The 20,291-nt window shown below is 35.7% G+C and overlaps 1 long non-coding RNA gene across 2 annotated transcripts; it reads left to right on the forward strand.

Annotated features, from left to right (window-relative positions):
* The first annotated feature begins 13,328 nt into the window (after window positions 1–13,328).
* On the forward strand, window positions 13,329–19,319 carry LOC147480194 (uncharacterized). Of its 2 annotated transcripts, XR_015205125.1 has the most exons (4): window positions 13,329–14,166; window positions 15,976–16,171; window positions 18,569–18,869; window positions 18,957–19,319. It is a non-coding gene; the product is annotated as an uncharacterized LOC147480194 (long non-coding RNA). The 2 variants fall into 2 exon arrangements; XR_015205124.1 differs by having other exon boundaries at window positions 13,366–14,166; window positions 18,569–19,319.
* Window positions 19,320–20,291: the final 972 nt, after the last annotated feature.

The raw sequence follows: 20,291 nt of genomic DNA on the forward strand, positions 1-20,291 counted from the left end.
TAACTACTACTTACCCTGTAATAAAACACATACTCTTGTTTGGAAAAATCTACAATCTTCACTTTTTGTTTATATTTCTGATTTCTTGTTCAAATCATCCCCTCTTCATCTTCCACTCCGATCCCAATGGAAAAGTTGAGGCACAAGAGAACAGAGGATGGGACCTTTGTCAACATAACAGTAGGTCCCGGGAGGCTTACCATTTCCAAACTTTTCCACTACAAAAATGGCGTCGACTTCGTGTCCTAAAACGTAGGCAAATACCAAAATTTAGCAAACGATAATAGGTCTCTTAATAAGAAATTGTTTTCTCACAGAAGAGAAACAACTTTTCAAAGCCACAAATATCTCAAACACCTGAGTTTTTGTTATTCAAAAAAGATAAATATAAAACTAACTACTACTTACCATGTAATAAAACACATACTCATGTTTGGAAAAATCTACAATCTTCGCTTTTTGTTTATATTCTTGATTTCTTGTTCAAATTATCTCCTCTTTATCTTCAGCTCCCAGTGGAAAAGTTGAGGCACAAGAGAACAGAGGATGGGACCTTTGTCAACATGACAGTAGGTCCCGAGAGGCTTACCATTCCCAACTTTTCTACAACAAAACGGTGTTTATTTCGGGCCCTAAAACGTAGGCAAATACCAAAATTTAGTAAAAGATAATAGGTCTCTTAATAAGAAATTGTTTTCTCACAGAAGAGAAAAACTTTCCAAAGTCACAAATATCTCAATCACCCGAGTTTTTTTATTTAAAAAAGATAAATAAAAACTAACTACCACTTACCCTGAAATAAAACACATCATTATGTTTGGAAAAATCTACAATCCTCGATGTTTGTTTACATTCCTAATTTGGTTCAAGTCATCCCCTCTCCATCTTCAGCTCCAAGTGGAAAAGTTGAGTCACAAGAGAACAGAAGATGGGACCTTTGTCAACATGATAATATGTCTCGGGAGACTTACCATTTCCCAACTTTTCCATTACAAAAACGGCGTCTACTATGTGTCCTAAAATGTAGGCAAATACTAAAAATTAGCAAAAGTTAATAGGCAACTTAATAAGAAATTATTTTCTCACGGAAGAGAAATAACTTTCCAAAGTCACAAATATCTCAACCTCGAGGCTTTTTTTATTTAAAAAACAAATAAATGTAAACTAACTACTACTTACCCTATAATAAAACACATCCTCATGTTTGGAAAAATCTACAATCTTCGCTTTTTGTTTATATTCTTGATTTCTTGTTCAAAACTTCCCCTTTTCATTTTCAGCTCCCAGTGGAAAAGTTGAGGCACAAGAGAACAGAGGATGGGACCTTTGTCAACATGATAGTAGGTCCCCGGAGGCTTACCATTCCCCAACTTTTCCACTACAAAAACGGCCTCGACTTCGTGCCCTAAAACGTAGGCAAATACCAAAATTTAGCTAACGATAATAGGTCTCTTAATAAGAAATTGTTTTCTCACAGAAGAGAAACAACTTTCCAAAGCCACAAATATCTCAAACACCTGAGTTTTTTTTATTTAAAAAAGATAAATATAAAACTAACTACTACTTACCCTGTAATAAAACAGATACTCATGTTTGGAAAAATCTACAGTCTTCACTTTTTTTTTATATTCCTGATTTCTTGTTCAAATCATCCCCTCTTCATCTTCAGCTCCCAATGGAAGAGTTGAGGCACAAGGGAACAGAGGATGGGACCTTTGTCAATATGATAGTAGGTCCCGGGAGGCTTACCATTTCCCAACTTTTCCACTACAGAAACGGCATCGACTTCGTGCCCTAAAATGTAGGCAAATACCAAAATTTAGCAAACGATAATAGGTCTCTTAATAAGAAATTGTTTTCTCACAGAAGAGAAATAACTTTCCAAAGCCACAAATATCTCGAACACCTGAGTTTTTTTTATTTAAAAAGATAAATATAAAACTAACTACAATTTTCCCTGTAATAAAATGCATACTCATGTTTGGAAAAATCTACAATCTTCACTTTTTGTTTATATTCCTGATTTCTTGTTCATATCATCCCCTCTTCATCTTCAGCTCCCAGTGGAAAAGTTGAGGCACAAGAGAACAGAAGATGGGAACTTTGTCAAAATGACAGTAGGTCCCGGGAGGTTTACCATTCCCAACTTTTCCACAACAAAACGGTGTCGACTTCGTGCCCTATAACCTAGCAAATACCAAAATTTAGTAAAAGATAATAGGTTTCTTTATAAGAAATTGTTTTCTCACAGAAGAGAACGGAGGATGGGACCTTTGTCAACATGACAGTAGGTCCCGCGAGACTTACTATTTCCCAACTTTTCCACTAAAAAGACGGCATCTACAAGAGACATCACAATTATTAGTACATTTACCAGAGGTTACATCATTTTTAAAGCCAATATCAAGTACATTTTAAACTAGCACCGGGCAAACAATTTCATAACAAGTTCTAGTTTATCTCTGATTTATTCTCATAAAATTAGTTCAACTCCGGTAACCCTTACTTTAAATACGTACTTACTACATCCTAATGTCTATGGATCAAGTTTTATTAAATTTGACATAGTATGTGAAGAGGTCAGACCTTGTAGCCCGATTCTTCAGGGCAGTTTGAGTAGTTGTTGTATTTGAGTAAGTCATAGTTGTTACCACGTCTCTAGGCTACAAACGTGGTTTGTTTTGTTTTGCTTTCATATTTATCTGTAAGACTTTATAAAACCCAGTTGAAGTTTTATTAAGCAAGTAAGCCATTCCCATAACTGTTAGTGTTCTCTTTGTTTAATTTCATATCTTCTTAGTTTTCTTTATTTCACATTTGGTATCAGAGCCGAAATCATAGGGGTCTGATTGATCGTTAAGTTTTGAATGTAAACACAAGAGAAAGTGAGGAAACATAACAAGGTATAGATGGCAGCAGAGAAGGATTCGTTGTTGAGTATTCCTAAACATGATGGTGACTATGAGCATTGGGCTATGCTCATGGAGAATTTGCTTCGCCCGAAGGAATGGTGGTCGTTGGTGGAGACAGGAGTCATAGAACCAACAAGAGGAGAGGTTCTTAATGGTGCACAGAGAGCAGATCTTGCATCGATGAAGCTGAAGGATCTAAAGGTAAAGAATTACCTTTTCCAGGCCATAGACAAGACCTACTTTGAAAACCATTCTTCAGAAGGACACAGCCAAGCAGATTTGGGATTCGATGAAAACAAGATATCAAGGGAATGAGAGAGTCAGAAATGCACAGCTGCAGACATTCAGAAGAGATTTTGAGGTGCTTGAGATGAAATTGGGAGAATCAATCAATGATTACTTATCAAGAGTGATGATTGTTGCAAACAGTATGCATAATTTAGGAGAAGATTTGCAGGATGCAAAAATTGTTGAAAAGGTATTGCGCTCCTTGTCTGAGAAATACAATTATATTTATGTTCGATTTAAGAGTTGAAGAATATCAAGTGCTTGTCAGTTGATGAATTGCAAAGCTCTTTATTAGTTCATGAGCAGAAATTTTGGAGGCATTCAAGCGGGGAAGAACAAGCACTCAAAGTCACTCATGCCGAAGGGAGTAATGCGAGGGGTGTGGAAGAACAACCTTTCGAGGAGGAAGGGGCAGAGGAATAGGCCGACAGACCTATGACAAAGCTACGATCGAGTGTTACAAATGTCACCAGCTTGGACATTATCAATATGATTGTCTAATGGGGGAAAAAAAGGCGAACTATGTGGAGTTTGATGAGTCAGAGGAACTGCTGCTTATGGCGCATATGTGGAGATGCACGGAGGTAATCGAAATAATTTATGGTTCCTTGATTCTGGTTGTAGTAACCATATGTGCGGTGATCGCTCTTTATTTTGTGATTTGGATGAGAGTTTCACACACATAGTGAGGCTCGGAAATAATATGAGGATGAATGTGGTTGGGAAAGAGAATGTGAGACTGTTTCTGGAGGGTGCTAGTCACGTGGTCACGGAGGTCTTCTATGTGCCTGAGTTACAAAATCATCTTCTTAGCATTGGTCAGTTGTAAGAGAAAGGCCTAGCTGTGCTGATTTAATCCAATGAATGTCAAATTTATCATCCCTCAAGAGGCTTGTTTATCCACACTGACATGACTGCAAATATAATGTTTGCCTTGCTATCTGAGTCACAGCCAACAGAGAAGCAATTGAAGAAGGAGGTATGCTTGCAAGCAGAAACTCAAGACATGACTGATCTTTGGCATCGAAGGTATGGTCACCTTGGTTACCAAAGCCTCAAAACATTGCAGCAGAAAGGAATGGTGAAGGGTTTGCTTACGATCAGAGATACTAGGGCTGTGTGTACTGATTTCTTAAAGGGAAAGCAACATCGAGACTCTTTTCCAAAGAAGAGTACATGGAGAGCTTCTCAGAAACTCAAACTCATTCATGCCGATATATGTGGGCCTGTTACTCCTATTTCAAACAGTCACAAGAGGTACCGTATCTGTTTTATTGATGACTATAGTAGAAAAGCTTGGGTACATTTTCTGATTGATAAGTCATATGCATTTGCCTCTTTCAAGTTATTTAAGAATTGTGTAGAGAAAGAAACAGGTCTTGATATTAAATGTTTAATAACAGACCATGGTGGGGAATTTACTTCGAATGAATTTAATGATTTCTATAAAAAGAATGGCATTAAAAGGCAATTGACTGCAGCATACACACCGCAGCAAAATGGCGGCGCAGAAAGGAAAAACCGGACAGTGATGAACATGGTGAGGAGTTTCTTGTTAGAGAAAGGTGTCCCCAAAATATTTTGGCCGGAGGCGGTCAACTGGAGTCTCTATGTTCTCAACAGGAGCCCCACTTTATCCGTCACAGACATGACACCGGAAGAGGTGTGGAGTGGGGTTAAACCTTCAGTAGCTCATTTCAGGGTTTTTGGCAGTGTTGCACATTATCATGTTCCGGATGCATGAAGAACGAAGCTGGAGCTATGTTATGTTGGGAGTGAGTGAAGAATCGAAGGCCTATAGACTTTATGATCCTATTATGAATAAGGTAGTAATTAATCGGGATGTTGTCTTTGAAGAAGACAAGAAATGGAACTGGGATGACAGTTTTGAAGAGAAGATTGCTCTTGATTTGAAGTGGGGTGACGATGACGAGTTGCATACTTCAAATGAGTCAGAAGATGAGAATGCGCAAGAAGCAACGAAGATGAAGCTGCACCAAATCTTGTGAACCCAGAAACTTCTGGACTTTTAAGTGTGAGAACGAGAATAACCCCTGTATGGGTGGGGGACTATGTCTCATTAGAAGAGCTTTTTGATGAAGATGTTGTGGCTAATTGGGCATTTCTTGTCACTACCGATCCAATGACCTATGAGGAAGCAGCATCTGATGTAAAATGGAGAGAAGTTATGGATTCAAAGATAAACGCCATTCAGAAAAATAATACATGGTACTTGACGGAGTTGCCAGCAGGTGCTAGAAGGATTGGGGTTAAATGGGTTTACAAGACAAAAATCAATGAGCACGGTGAGGTAGAAAGATACAAAGCCCGCTTGGTTGCCAAAGGCTACGCACAAAAGTACGGCATTGACTATGAGGAAGTATATGCACCTGTGTCCCGTATGGATACTGTTCGAATGTTTCTTGCCTTAGCTGCACAAAGAGGATGGTCTGTTTATCAACTTTATGTTAAATCATCCTTTCTTCAGGGAAATTTGACCGAAGATGTTTATGTCGATCAACCAAGAGGCTATGAGATGAAAACTGCAATGCACAAAGTCTATAAGCTCAATAAAGCATTATATGGGCTCAAGCAGGCGTCGAGGGCATGGTTCAGCCGCGTTGAAGCTTATTTTTTGAACGAAGGCTTTGAGAAGTGTGAAAGTGAACAAACACTCTTCACCAAGGTCAGTGAACAAGGTAAACTCTTGGTTATTAGACTTTATGTTGATGACTTGATTTATGTTGGAGACAATGAGAATATGGTCGTTGAGTTTAAGAGATCGATGATGAATGAATTTGACATGACAGATCTTGGTAAAATGAGGTTCTTTCTTGGGATAGAAGTTTTGCATCTTAGTGAAGGAATTTTTATTCGCCAAAAGAAATATGTGCTGGAAGTTCTAAAGAAATTTGGTATGGAACACTGTAACTCTGTTCAAAATCCAATCTGCCCGGGTTTCAAGATTTTTCGAGATGATAATGGAATAGAGGTAGATGGTTCTTATTACAGACAATTGGTCGGTAGCATGATGTATATGACAGCCACAAAACTGGATATTATGTATGCAGTCAGTTTGATTAGTCGATATATGTCGAAACCAACGGAGCTTCATCTCTTGGCTGCCAAACGAATTTTACGTTATCTACAAGGAACTTCTGGTTTTAGACTATTGTATAAGAAGGATGGAAATAAAGAGCTGATGGGATTCACTGATAGTGATTATGCTGGTGATGTGGAAGATAGGAAGAGCACCTCAGGCTATGCTTTTGTCTTAAGCTCAGCTGTAGTAGCTTGGTCCTCACACAAGCAGCCGATCATTGCCTTAAGCATAACCAAAGCAGAATACGTGGCTGCTGCTGTATGTTCAACTCAAGTAGTATGGATGAAGAGGTTGTTGGAGAAGTTGGGGTATGAAGGGAATGAAAGCACAGTCATTTTCTGTGACAATAGCTCAACCATTAAGCTAGCTAAGAATCATGTCTTACATGGAAGAAGCAAACATATACAAGTGTGATTTCATTTCCTTCGTAACCTTGCAAATGATGGAGTCGTGAATTTGCGACACTGTGGTACACATGATCAGGTGGCTGATGTGTTCACTAAGCCACTGAAGTTGGAGTCTTTTCAAAGAATGAGAGAGCATCTTGGAGTTTGTGACGCATCTTTGATAAACTAGTTTGTTTTTGGACAGTCTAGTTTAGGGGAGGGAATGAAGAGGTCAGACCTTGTAGCCCGATTCTTCAGGGTAGTTTGAGTAGTTGTTGCATTTGAGTAAGTCATAGTTGTTACCACGTCTCTAGGCTATAAACGTGGTTTGTTTTGTTTTTCTTTCATAGTTATCTGTAAGGCTTTATAAAAGCCAGTTGAAGTTTCAATAAGCAAGTAAGCCATTCCCATAACTGTTAGTGTTCTATTTGTTTAATTTCATATCTTCTTAGTTTTCTTTATTTCATAGTATGTGCGCATCCATCTAATCTGAATCATTGTCAAAGCATTAGTATTTCCTATGAATTCACAAATTGATTGACATAAAATTAGATAAGCACTCAGAGTTAGAGTTTTTAAGTACAATTGACCTTGGAAATAGAACTATTCCTTGGCATCATACCTTGGGGTTCCTTAGCGTCATACCTTGGGGAAAGAAAAAGAGCGATGAAATGAAATTAAATAAAATGATGTCGAAGCTTAGTAAACTATGAGCGCCACATCCAGTAAAACCAACCAACGTATCACAAAGTATTCTAAACTAAACCCAGAACATATATGCAAGCTTGTAATTTCTAGCAATGACATGGAGAGGTCTACAATAGAACTTAGTTCAAGGAATTAACAGGAAAAAAAATCTTTAAAATACAACACAAAGCCAAGTTTTACTTGTGAAGGTGAACTCACCATTTTATACGTTCTAAGAACTCGGGAACGCTCTCGATCCCCAGTTTGTTAATAAAAAAATTCCATACAAATTTTGAACTGAAACATCCTCATATACAAACTAAATAATCTAAAAATTAAAGTTGCTTTCAAACATTAATCCTAAGAACAAAATGGATTACTTGATCCACAGTTCTGAGATTTGTAATTAACATATATTAGAGTCTTAAAGTTCTGAGAGAAGGTAATGGTAACGGCTTACCAATGTAAAGTGAAAAGGAATAAAATTCCTAAATTATGTTCCAATGTAAACCTCCTTCCCCAAAGTTCATTGTTGTTCCCTATATGCAACATTCAACCACAAATAGAAAATAAGGTAACGTTAGTACCCTGTCCATGATGAAGATTTCGACGAATGTATTAGTTGGCCGTAACCGGAAGAAAAAATAAGGTAGTAATGCGACACAAACTTTAAAAAACTAATAAATATGAAGCCTGAAAAGTGCTTACTTTTGAATCCAATAGCAGAAATTCCAAGTCCAAGAGCTGTTTTTAACCTTTCAAATTAGTGGAGTCCCATAATCTTGTAATGTGTCCCTTACTTTCCATCCGTCTGTTACACTACATTGGCTATCGAGGTCTTGGTAAGGCTGTATTATCTGTAACAACAAAACTTGTAAAAGAAGCAAAAAAATTATCACAACACACCTACATGGGCAACATCTATTGGAGTGGGGAAAAGAAGCAGACATGTTATGCAAAAAATGAGGAAAAGAAAAAAGAATCAAAAGCTAGCGCAGGTAAAAAAATTATCAAATACTTCATGCCAATAACACTAACTACTACTTATATAGGATCAAATTGTGGATTAATTTCAATACAAATACCCCAACCAAGCCATAAATTAAACCAATGCTTCCAGTGAATTTTGTTGCAAGTGGGTTAGGTATTATTAGTAAAATCCATAAATATGAAACTAAAGCATATGCAAATAAAAGTGACGTACCAAACCAAAGGATGCGTTTAAACCAAGTTTCATGATAAATTGAATAGACACCTAAAAGTTATACAAATTTATCCCAAAAAATATTTGAAATTGCAAACCTCAATTTGATTGCATTTATTTCTTACCTTGACGCCAAAATTTGAGAGAGAGAGTTTTGGGAGTTGGGGTTTTATACAGATAGTTGAGAGATACGTTACTTAGTCATGCTCTGCGTTATCTCTATTAAGTAATTGCATTGAAATTGATAGTAGTGGAGCAATGTAAGGAAACAATCACTGCTTCTCTAATGACTGTACTAAGGGGTGCGGTATTGGCACCCCACTTTATTGGATTGGCACTCCTTTGGCAAAAAGTAAAAAAATAATAGTAATTCCTTATATGTCCTTTTACACCCCACATGCCCGATAGTTCTACGACATCTGGTTGCCGCGAGATCCCATATCCCACGGCAGGCAGTTGCCGTGAGATCGCACAATCCACGGCATCGGGTTGCCGCGATATCCCATATCCCACAGCAGGGAGTTGTCGCGGAACATTTTTTTTTTGTGTTTTTTTTTTTTTTTCACTTTAAATTTTGCATATTGAACACACACGACATATAGATACATCATTTTCTTCTTTAAAGCTTCTTTATATACTCCAAGAACAACACCAAAACCATGACAAAAAAAAAAAATGTACAATCGAAGCATAATTTTACTATCTCGTGGCAAATATATTTCATATGCTATAAGAAAAACTTGATATCAAATTAATGAATAAGAGTTTTGATAATTAACACAAGCAAATACTCTATTTTAGTGAACACAACCATCTCGTGGCAACTAACTTTTTTTACGGTGGCTATTAAAATAAATTTAAGAGAAAAAATGACCCCTGGCAACCACTTTCCGTGGGATATGGGATCTCACGGCAACCCGATGCCGTGGATTGTGAGATCTCGCGTGAGTGTTTTTTTATGTGATTAATGGAGGGGTGCTAGTACCTTTGAATTGGTAAAGGGGTGTCAATTCCAAAAAATGGGGTGTCAATACCGCGACCCCTGTACTAATGGGTGGCTTCAATAACGAATTAACAGGGAGAAGAGAAATAGGACGTACTAATGGAGAGAAAGAAGTTGTAACGGACCCATCATTCATTGAATTGGCATTAGTCAAAGCCCAACTAACGTACACCTCTCCATCTCCATCTGTCTATTTCTTTTCTTTTGGAAATTATTGTACTAAATAAGTTTTAGTTGGTAATTAATTACTTATTTTAATACAACTTAACCCTTAAAAGCACTTAATAAATGTTATTAATAATTAGCATAAAAGGGGTTTCAAAACAATCTAAACCATACATGTGTACCCCATCTAACTCAAATCCCCACGCAATTCCTACCACTCTCTGTCTTGCCAATTTGTTTTGTTATAATACTAGATATTACCCATGCCTGTGGCACGGTTTGTTATGAGGTGCTTGTTTGTGCCATTAATCTTGGTCATGTGCTTCTGCTTAGCTAATTTGATAGCGTAATTACCTTTGAAAATAATTATGAGCCACACACCACCCATCAAACCTCGAGTACTAACATTCTATGAATGTGCAGTGAAATTAGCAAAATAGTTGCACTGCTAAAGAAAAGAAAAGCTTGAGAAGATGAGATCTCGAGACTCCTCTTCAATTTTTTAAGTCAGTTACTATTTGGAAAAGTGATAGTGTATTTGTATAGCTATTTAATCTTAGCTACAAATTAAGTACATTTACAAAAACAAAACCCAAATAGACTAGACAAAGTAAAAGCCACCCAAATTCAACATGCAAAACTTTAAAAGGGTTCATCAATGGTTACATGAAATAATCAAATGTGATTTGAAGCTCGTAAAAAACAATGATGTCAACAAGACATTGTCTTTGTAGTTTAGTTGAAGTAACCTGTATTCTTGTGATAATAATCAGAGAATGGACTGCTAAAAAATACACAACTAATCAGTACAAAACGGGGATCCACAAAACATTCTAGTTGAGTTCAGTGTCTTTCTCCAGGTGAATAAATAAATAGACCAATACGACAAACAATGTAAGAAATAGACGCCGAAAAATGGAAATTGAAAATGATTGGAATCATCAGTAATTCAGTATGTATGACGGATCAAATTTCACCAGTTTGACGTTTTGCAACGGTTTGCATCTTCACTTGATGTTTCAACTATCCATAAAAGCTTGTGGTTGCTTGACGTCAACCATTTCCCAGCTTCATATTCTTCAGCTCACCCTTAACGAGCCTGCATATCCATAATACTTGTCGCTTGCACATCTGTTGGCTTAGCTTCAAGCCTTCAAGTAATCTTCAATAGCAGCATCCTTCAAGTATAAGATGTTTGGACCAAGTTTTTTTAGAACATTATACTAACATAAAAGATTATTTATATATGTTTTTAGAATTCGATTTGGTATATATATATATTATAATAAAACACAATGGCAAGACAAAGGGTGGTCGGGATCGTCTGGGGATCTGAGTTAGATTGGGGCAGATGTACGATCTAGAGCATTTTGAAACCATAAATTAATGAATGCATTTAATTTTGAAACACCCCATGACCTTCCTAATAGCCCACATTTAATCAGACATTAAATCACTTCAGCTTCGGTTACCAAAATTAAAATAGAAAACCCATTTAGCATCCACTAAATTTACAGTGTAGTAGAGAGTTGATCAATTAGTTGGGTTAAACTGCTAAAGGCTTCAAAAGTGGGGTTAAATAAATGCCAAGGATTACCAAAAAATAAAAATAAATACTAATTCAGTGGATCGGCTTGGTTTTGAAGAGTTGGCTACCCTATGAAAAATGAAAACGTTTTTTGCATTGTATTAATTGCCGTTTTGCTTTAAAAGTGGGCTTGATCCCCAATACTCGCAATGACCATCAACCCCAAACGTTACCACTATCAAAACCCTCTCTTTCTCTCTTGATAGCTTACCACTATCAAAACCCACCTCAAAAAATCATGCACCATCGACTTCTTTGTTCATCTAAATGCTTCACTCCACACCTTCGATGGCAGGTACTGTGTTTGATCTATCTCAAGTATTCGACTAATTTAATTTTGGGATTAAACATGGTTTCCACTTCCTGGTGTTGGATTAATTTTCCTACCAAAGATGCTTTGAATTGGTTCTGCTCCAAGTTTCTATTCTTAGTAGTTGGGTTTTAGTAGCTTATGCAATTCCTCTTATTATGTTTTACCAGTTCAATGATTTTCAATCGGGAAGCTTGAAAGACAAATATGTTACTATGCACAAAATTTCATTAATCGGGCTTGAACTATGTTGTTGTCGAGATCAATTACACTTGAACTATTTTGCTTAGTCGCCGGTATGTATAATGTTTCTAGACTAGATCAATAACAAACCTCTTTTCTATTGTTTCTTGCTACTTGAAGTTGCAAATGTCCATCTTTGCCGGATCCATATATACATACATACCTATATTTTTATTGGCCTAACAGATTGCATATTTATTAATTCAAGTGAATTGTTCATGGTTTAACAGATTTTCAATTCATTAAAGTTGGAATAAAAACATAAAATAATTCTTAACTATTGGGTTTAATTGATTAAATGTAATCGGTTGTGAGTTAACACATTAAAATGTTATTAAAGGCCGGGTTTGTAGGCTTGGGCATCTAATAGACTCAAACGGACTTGCATCCAATGGCGTATCCTCTCCCCAATTACTACCTCCGAAGTTTCCTTTTTCTTCACCAAAATTGATTGGATTAATCAAGACACTATTAGTACACCCATTAGAGCACCAGTGATTGTTACCTTACGTTGCTCCACTACCAAAATTTATCAATAGAGTTAAAGTAGAGTATGACTTTTACTAACTTAGCTTCTCTCAACTCCCTGTATAAAACTCTCTATCCCAATTTCTGGCATCAAGGTTCCTCTTCCAATCCAACAAATTTACGTAAAAAAAAATGCAATCAAATTGAGGTTTGCAATTTCAAATGTTTTTTTTGGATAAATTTGTTTTGCTGTGATTTAGAAATCCTTACAAACATCTTATTTACATGGTGTCGTCTATTCGGTTTGTCAGGAAAATTGGTGTTCTTAGTATGCTTCGTATTTTGCCTAATGTATGATAGTTCTGAAGACTTGAGCTGTTGGGATTAGGAAGGCACAGTTAAATGGAACAAGATAGAAAAGCGATTAACAAGCACGAGCGTGAAAGAAATTACACAAAAGTCTTGCTAGGAACTCAATGTTTTTACCTTGATTAGATTTGCTAAGGATGAGGAAAAATATTAAACCACGAGAACCATACTCCAGCTAGGTACATTTCCTTTTTCTTCCTTAATAAATTCATGTGATGTGGTGTTAGTCTACTTTAATTTATTTTTCATGCTATTAAAAGTCAGTAGATACAATGTTGGTTCTTGGTATCTCAAGCTGCTATATGCATGTATGCTCGACTTGGTTAGCACGTAACAACATTTAAAAGCTTAAGTTTGTTTGTGTTTTATGTCTTGGCTATTTGTCTTTTGTTTTGAAGTTTTCACTTGCTGTGTTTGTTGTTTCTGTTCCCATCCCTTTACACTGGTATGGTACTTTAAAAAAAATCACAACATAGTAGAGTGTCTATTGCTGGCTCCAAATGAAATATGGAGGCACTACAAAGCTACACTTTATTTGGACCATTTTTTTTTTTTTGAAGTAATTAAAAGGGTTAAGACCGGCTACCCCCAAATTATATTAATGAAATCAATCATAAATACAACCTAATGCATCCTCATCCACTATACATTGTAAGCATTCACTCAGTGAAAGGGTGTAAAACATTACATTATTCGGATCCTTTAGTTTTCTTTCGGATTTGTTTTTGAATTGAAGGGCATAAATAGAAAGACATAAATAGAAGATGATTGTAATGCCCGGGAAGAAAAAGTGTACTTATAATGGCTCCAAAAGAAATATGGAGGCACTACAAAGGTACACCTTATTCAGATCCTTTAGTTTCTTTCAGGATTTATTTTTGAATGGACGGGCATAAATAGAAAAGACATAAATAGAAGATGATTGTACCGGCCGGGATGAAAAAGTTGCACTTATAGTGGTATGGCAGAGTGATTCATGATCATTACATGAACCCAGAACATTATTACAAATTTGTATTGATTTAATTGATGCCAAGCCACCAATCTGAGTATACCTAGCATGACTATTTATAAGCATTTCATTGCTCTTTTTGGGAGGCCTATCTCGGCTCATTTACAAAGTTAGAGGTTGTTCACACTTCTAATCCATTAGTTTTCCTTATGGTCAGCATTTTAAAACTTGAAGAACCTAAAAGATGATGGAGTGTACGTGTTTGATAAATTGACCAAGATTATATATTGGTTATGATAGAAGATTATGTGCTGGAGTGTACGTGTGCAGCCAATGGTTTAAAGAAATTTACTGCTCGGGAAGGCACCGGTATATGAATTTCGGGATGGTGAAATTCCATGCTAGACTTTGGGAAATTTATTGTGTTCATTTAATGTGGGGGTGTTTGTCGACCTACAAAATCCAGGTTTCTAGGTACTTCATCTCATGTAAGTTACCCATTTTGATTTCCATTCTTTAGTTTTTTCTTTTACTTCTTTAGGCCAATTCAGTGATGCACACGGTTTTTTTTTATATGTTTACGATTTGTTTTACTACATTTTCTATGCAAAGTTCCTTTTTGGGTTGTTGTTTCCCGTTATGTTCTAAATTTTGAGGTTGCTTTGCATCTTCGATACCATTTTGGGATACTTTCTGTTGTGAGTAATTGTCTTCAATCTCATTTGAGCACCTAAACAATTTCAGCATGCATCCCAATTTATTTGTTTGTTTAGTTTGTGCATGTTGAAGTATTGACGCCACTGATTTCTACCTTTTCAAATCCTTTCTCTTTTGAAAGTGATTCTGAGCTACTATTTTTTTTTAACAAAAAGAGGGCTTAGAGGGGTAGCAGATTTAGAACACTTTGTCTCTCATATCCTCTACATAAAGGTTAATTTTAGTGCATTATGTTGGTAGACACCCAAAAAATTTAGTTCATAGAGGTTAATTTTAGCCAATTTCCTTTTCCTTCACCAAAAATTAATAGACACCCAATTAATTAGTACACATCGGTTACTCATCTTTTTCCTCTCGCATACTTATTGAGAGTTAGAGCACCACTGATTATTTCCTTCCGATAGTTTCTCTCCGTTTTCCTTTCCCATTCAATAAGAGTTAATTTGATTAGTATGCAATTTCTCTACCGACTTTAGTGGTTTGTAACGCTTAATGTGTTGAAGAAATAAATGGTGTTTAAAGCATACAACGTTATTTGTAACTTCTCTACTGTTTAAAGCATGTTTTAAAGCATCCTTTCTTTCCCATAATCATGCGTGGATACTATTTTTCTATAAAAAATAAAATCTTATGCATTCTTAACCTTCAAGAATTTAAGCACTCCCCCTTTGTTTGCGGAAATATCGATTGAAGATATAATTGAGAGTGTGTTTTCATAAATGCTAATTGCAATAAACAAATTTGACTTATAGTGGACCCACTAATGAAGTCTCATTCCGAGTCCTTCATGAAGGTTTGACAACTTATTGGCCCTCTTGCATCCTTCATTGCAAGATATCAAGAACTAAAGATTCCATTGCCTTCAATCTCCTCTACCAATAACGATTATGATTTCAGTTAGATATTTTTGTTATGACATTTATATATAATGACTAATGACCACATATAGAATTCTCCTCTACCAATAACTGACTACGATTTCAGTTAGATTTCTATTATGACATTTATATGTAATGCCTAAGATTCTTTTATACAAATATCAATGAAAAGTACATGTTAATAGCGCATTGTACAACACAAAAATAGAATTCTTTGGGCTCTTTTTGGTATTTATGCTCATTTTAGTTTGAGAAAAAGAATTCTTTGGGCTCAAAATAGAGGCATTCTCATAAGCAACTCAAGGGTCAAAACCCCGGAATGGGCGACCAACCCTATACGCCTCTGAGATCACGTCATGTTCCCAAAAGCCGGAGCAAAACCTGATTCTCAGATCTAGGGATTGCCTAAGCCTTATATCTAATAAGGGCATGTGAGGTGAAGAAGTGCTCTATTTACGTGTTTGTACAATATGCTACTTAACATGTACTTTTCATTGATATTTGTGTAAGGATGTCAGTATGTCACATACCAGTGTGGGCTTCTAAAACCCGTTTTCTTATTGGATTTTCAGCAATTATATATCTTCTTATTGTTGTCAGATTTTAATTTTTTATTTATTCCCAGCAAAGGTTTTATGCATACTTCCTAATTGTTGCCTGCCTATCCATACTAAACCTTTTATTCCTTTTGTTTTTTGATAGATATTAAGGTATATTGCAAGTTTGTAACTACCTTCTGTTGTCCATTAAAAACAAACCAATAAATTTGCAAAAGTGAAAGGGCATTGAATTAGAAGGCAACGTACTTCAAGCCAGGATGCGGGAAATGATCAAGCCACGAGGAAAACATGTACATTTTCTTCATTTCCCTCATCATTGGATTGAAATTCAAATTAAGGTATTGTTTCTTTCGTATACTTCCATTGGATGATTTAATTAAAATGATGCTTACTAAAAAATTGTTGTTAAGAAATCCAAGTGTCACTTTATTTGTTGAATCTATTACTATATTTGATCATTTTTTTCTCTATGTTTTTTTTTTTATATATATTTTTTGTTGATGTTGGTAGGAAATTGTGAATTAGCCATTTAAGAGTTAATGTGTTTGTATTTTGAGTTGTTTAAATTGGAAATGGTTTATTGATTGTTTCTCCTAGCAAGGATAGTGTAAACCAAGGTACAATAGTACTTCAGTGAGACTAGCCTCCCAAAAAAATATCACCACCCCAACCAAAAAAAGAATGATATAAAAGTAGTTTTTGCGGAATGCGCACCAAAGAGGTTTGATCTTTTTCATGTTGTGTTCAAGTGGTGTGAATAGGTAAGAGGGCATAATTTGGTGGAACCAAGTGTTGTTGCTAAAGAATTGTTTAATAGAGCGTGTTGAATTCAGTGTGCATAAATGCATAATATGTGTTTGATTTCAGTGATCCCAGCTTATACTTGCTTTTGCAGTAAGCTATTCATCTATAGTATTTTTTATTACTGTAAGTTCCTTGCACAAATTGATCTTCAATGTCCATTGAAAGTGGTCTAAGAGATGAAGATACTCGGCTCTAGGAAGCATTCTTGCATTGTATTAGTCAAGTATTTTCAGATACTTTGAAATCTTGCATACTTACTAATACAAATGACATTATTGGACGAGTAGAATTGTCGTTTAGAATGTTTCACTCATACAATATTCAAGTTTCTTGAAACCCCGTTGGGTGGCCCTATATGGATTAGAAATTGTTGATCCCTTTATCCCTTGCTTACTATGTGAACTTGAGATATTGGATATAAGCATAAGTAAGGTGTAAAACCGTGACAACTTCTTTAGCCTAAACAATTAGTACTTTGAGATTTACTAGGGGGTAGATGTTCAACAATGTGTAGAGAATATTAGGGGATGTTCAACAATGGGTAGAGAATCCCATGGCCTTCTCAACTGGGAGATTCAGCTTTAACTTAACAAACAAAGGGTTGGGGGTTATTGACTGCCCATATTTTAATTTCAGCGAGTCGTTGAAGCATCATAGATGGATTATCAAGTCTTGAAGGGAGTCAAACCTTTAAAAGTGTTAAATTATTTTTCAACCGTTGTAATCTGCTATAGTTAGTGTTGCCTGTGTTTTTAGGATTATTGATTGGTACATCGGTCCTTTCTTTGGATCTTTGATGATTCTCATATATTGCTTAATGCAAAATGAGTAACGAGACATCTATTACCAATGGAGTAATGAGACATTTCTTTTACAATTATGGTTTGTGTTGTGCCTACTACGGCCTCTCTTTCATCACATATGAAGTACGTGGTTGATATATGCAATTTTTGAAATCCATAGATTGTGTTTAGAGTGGTAGTTCTCAAGTGATGTGTGGTTGGACCAAACTTTACGTGGTGTTCAGAAGTTTAGACAGGTGAGTAGAATTTATAATTAATAGTATGTAATTAGAACAAGATTGATACTATCATAAGACTAGCATGAAAAGGTGATCGAGCAACATCTTTCTTTGTTTGGAGTAATTATTACATCAGAACGAAGAAAGATGTTATTCCTTATTGCAAGTGAATACTAGGAATGTTACTCTGGGTGTATAGTTAGAGTTCAGTGTTGGGAATACATAATGTGTGCTTCTCAATACTGTAATTACTTTGCAAAAACTCTTGATCGATGGGGTCTATAACACTATAAGCTCGAAGTTAGTTATTTGTCTTAATATTTAAGTTTGGAGAACTTTGATGGACTTTGATTCATTTTCCTCAGTTGGTTATTGCCGCAATACAACAAATAACACAACCAAGTTCCATTTGATAAGAGATGGTATGATGAAATATTGATGGCATGGCATGTTTCCTTGATAATTTATACCAAAGAAATTCGATTGATGGGAACATAGAAACTTTAACACAATTTATTTATAGGTTTCAAGAAACATCGACTCCTTTGACAAATAATGTTGTTACATAGAACTCTTCTTTAATAATGGTTGGATTTCAATTTGAACATTTAGTTCCTACTATATATACTACTTGATTGTGCCATGTTATATATATATATATAGTTGTTTTGAAGACATGATAGAAAGAATACACGATCCTTGGATGCTTGGCCCTCTTTTGACAAGTCCAACATGTTTATGACTCTTGGAAGTTGAATTGATTAAAGTATGCTCTTAGTCTTATGTTGCTTTAATATGTTACTTCTAATTTTGCTCTAATATTATTTTCTAGAATGTCTAGCCAGATGTGATTTGTATTGAACAATGGGATAACTCCTAAAATAACCAACTAAATTTGTCGGCTTTTCAGAGACTATTGGGAGCTAATCAACAACTATGTTGGCGCTCATGAATCCACTGAGAAGAAAAGTGCTAAGATGTGTTTCAAATTTAAAAAAGTTGGAAGAAGAAAGAACAACGCACTCTAAGCTAATTACAAGGAGATGTTCCGTTACTGTGAAGTGTAGTGCTATATCAAGTGTAAGTTCGAAATCACTTCCAATGTTTCATATTTCAAAATTTTAAAAGAAGAAATAACGCACCCTAAGCTAATTGCAAGGAGATGTGCAGTTACTGTGAAGTGCAGTGCTAGATCAAAACCACTTTTAATGGTAATAATCTGAACTCTTGACCTCTTCGATTTAGCAATGTTACTTAATTCCTCAACTGCACTGAATGCATTTTTTCTATTCGAGAAGCTTACCTTCCAGATTCAAGGTCAATAGAAGATTGATGAATGTCTTGAAAATTACCTCAAAGATACCAACTTCTGTACATATGGTGGATGTAACATCTAATGCGGCATGCAGCGAAATGTGCCAAGAAAATACATAAAGTGACACCTACATGACTTCAAATGTGGGAGAATTAGAATACTAAGTGTGAGATTTTCTTAAAATGAGTCTCATGTCAACTGGAATAAAGACGAGTAGATCTATGTTACTATCCTCCTTGACGTTAGTTGTCGAAAAAATAACTATTCTCCTTGACCACTGTAAATACTTGAACACTCAACAAAGAAAAAAGTATGTGCAAACTGTGCAACTTTTAATGAACAAAAATTTTGTCGTTTCAAATATTTGCATTGTATATGCTTAGGAATTGGGTACTACCTAGGGGAACACCTTTACAATTTACAGTATAGATCGTAGATCGTGAATTCAACAAAGACCTTAGATTCAAGAATCTAAAGCATGAACTTGATTTACCTATTTATGCAACGTCCTCTTCCTAACTGAAAGCCATGAGACTGGGTCGGAAGATGTCCTCAAAAAGCCCACTGGTCGAGATAACTTCAACTTGCCATGCACTGGCCAACTCCAACCAAATTTAAATACCGGTTAATATGTTCCAATGTGGGTGTCGAAAAGCTTTGAAGGTTCTCTTCAATACCAAATTTAAGTATATAATGAATGAATTTGATGAATCTTATTAACAAAATTAAGGGGCTATTAAATAGTTGCCAACACCTTAATTCTGTGGAAGGGCTTCAATGGGTTTTGGTTTGAGTCATTTCTTGCATGAAGAAGTGCCCATGAAGTGTCTCCCATTAAGTGAGTTTCAAGACAAATTTCTTAAAGCTTTTGAAAAAACCATGAATGTTGAAGCTTCTTAAAAAGTCAAGCGGGGATCTTTGTTCTAATTTGGTTATAATAGAGGTACATGCTCTTCTCAAAGAACTCCTTCAATTCCTTATCATCTTTGAGTTTTTGACTAGTGTAGTACTACTGTTAGAAGAATATACTTATCAACATGTATTAACCAAAAAGGTATCCAGGGAATGTCCCAAATTCTCATTTGGTTGAGAAAAGGTTTGCATAAAATCAATAGAATGATTGGGATATAGTCATGGTAAAACGTTGTATACTGAATGCGGTAGAGTTACATTCAGTGCCACAAACAACATAATAAGCACCTCATAACCAATCATGCCGTCGGCACGGGTTATATCTAGTATATATATATATTGTAATGAGAATTTAATGCATTGCGATTGCAACTGTGAACCAAACTGGATATTAGACATTGAATGT

The sequence above is a fragment of the Coptis chinensis genome, chromosome 8 (assembly GCF_015680905.1).
Source record: "Coptis chinensis isolate HL-2020 chromosome 8, ASM1568090v1, whole genome shotgun sequence".
Classification (NCBI taxonomy): domain Eukaryota; kingdom Viridiplantae; phylum Streptophyta; class Magnoliopsida; order Ranunculales; family Ranunculaceae; genus Coptis; species Coptis chinensis.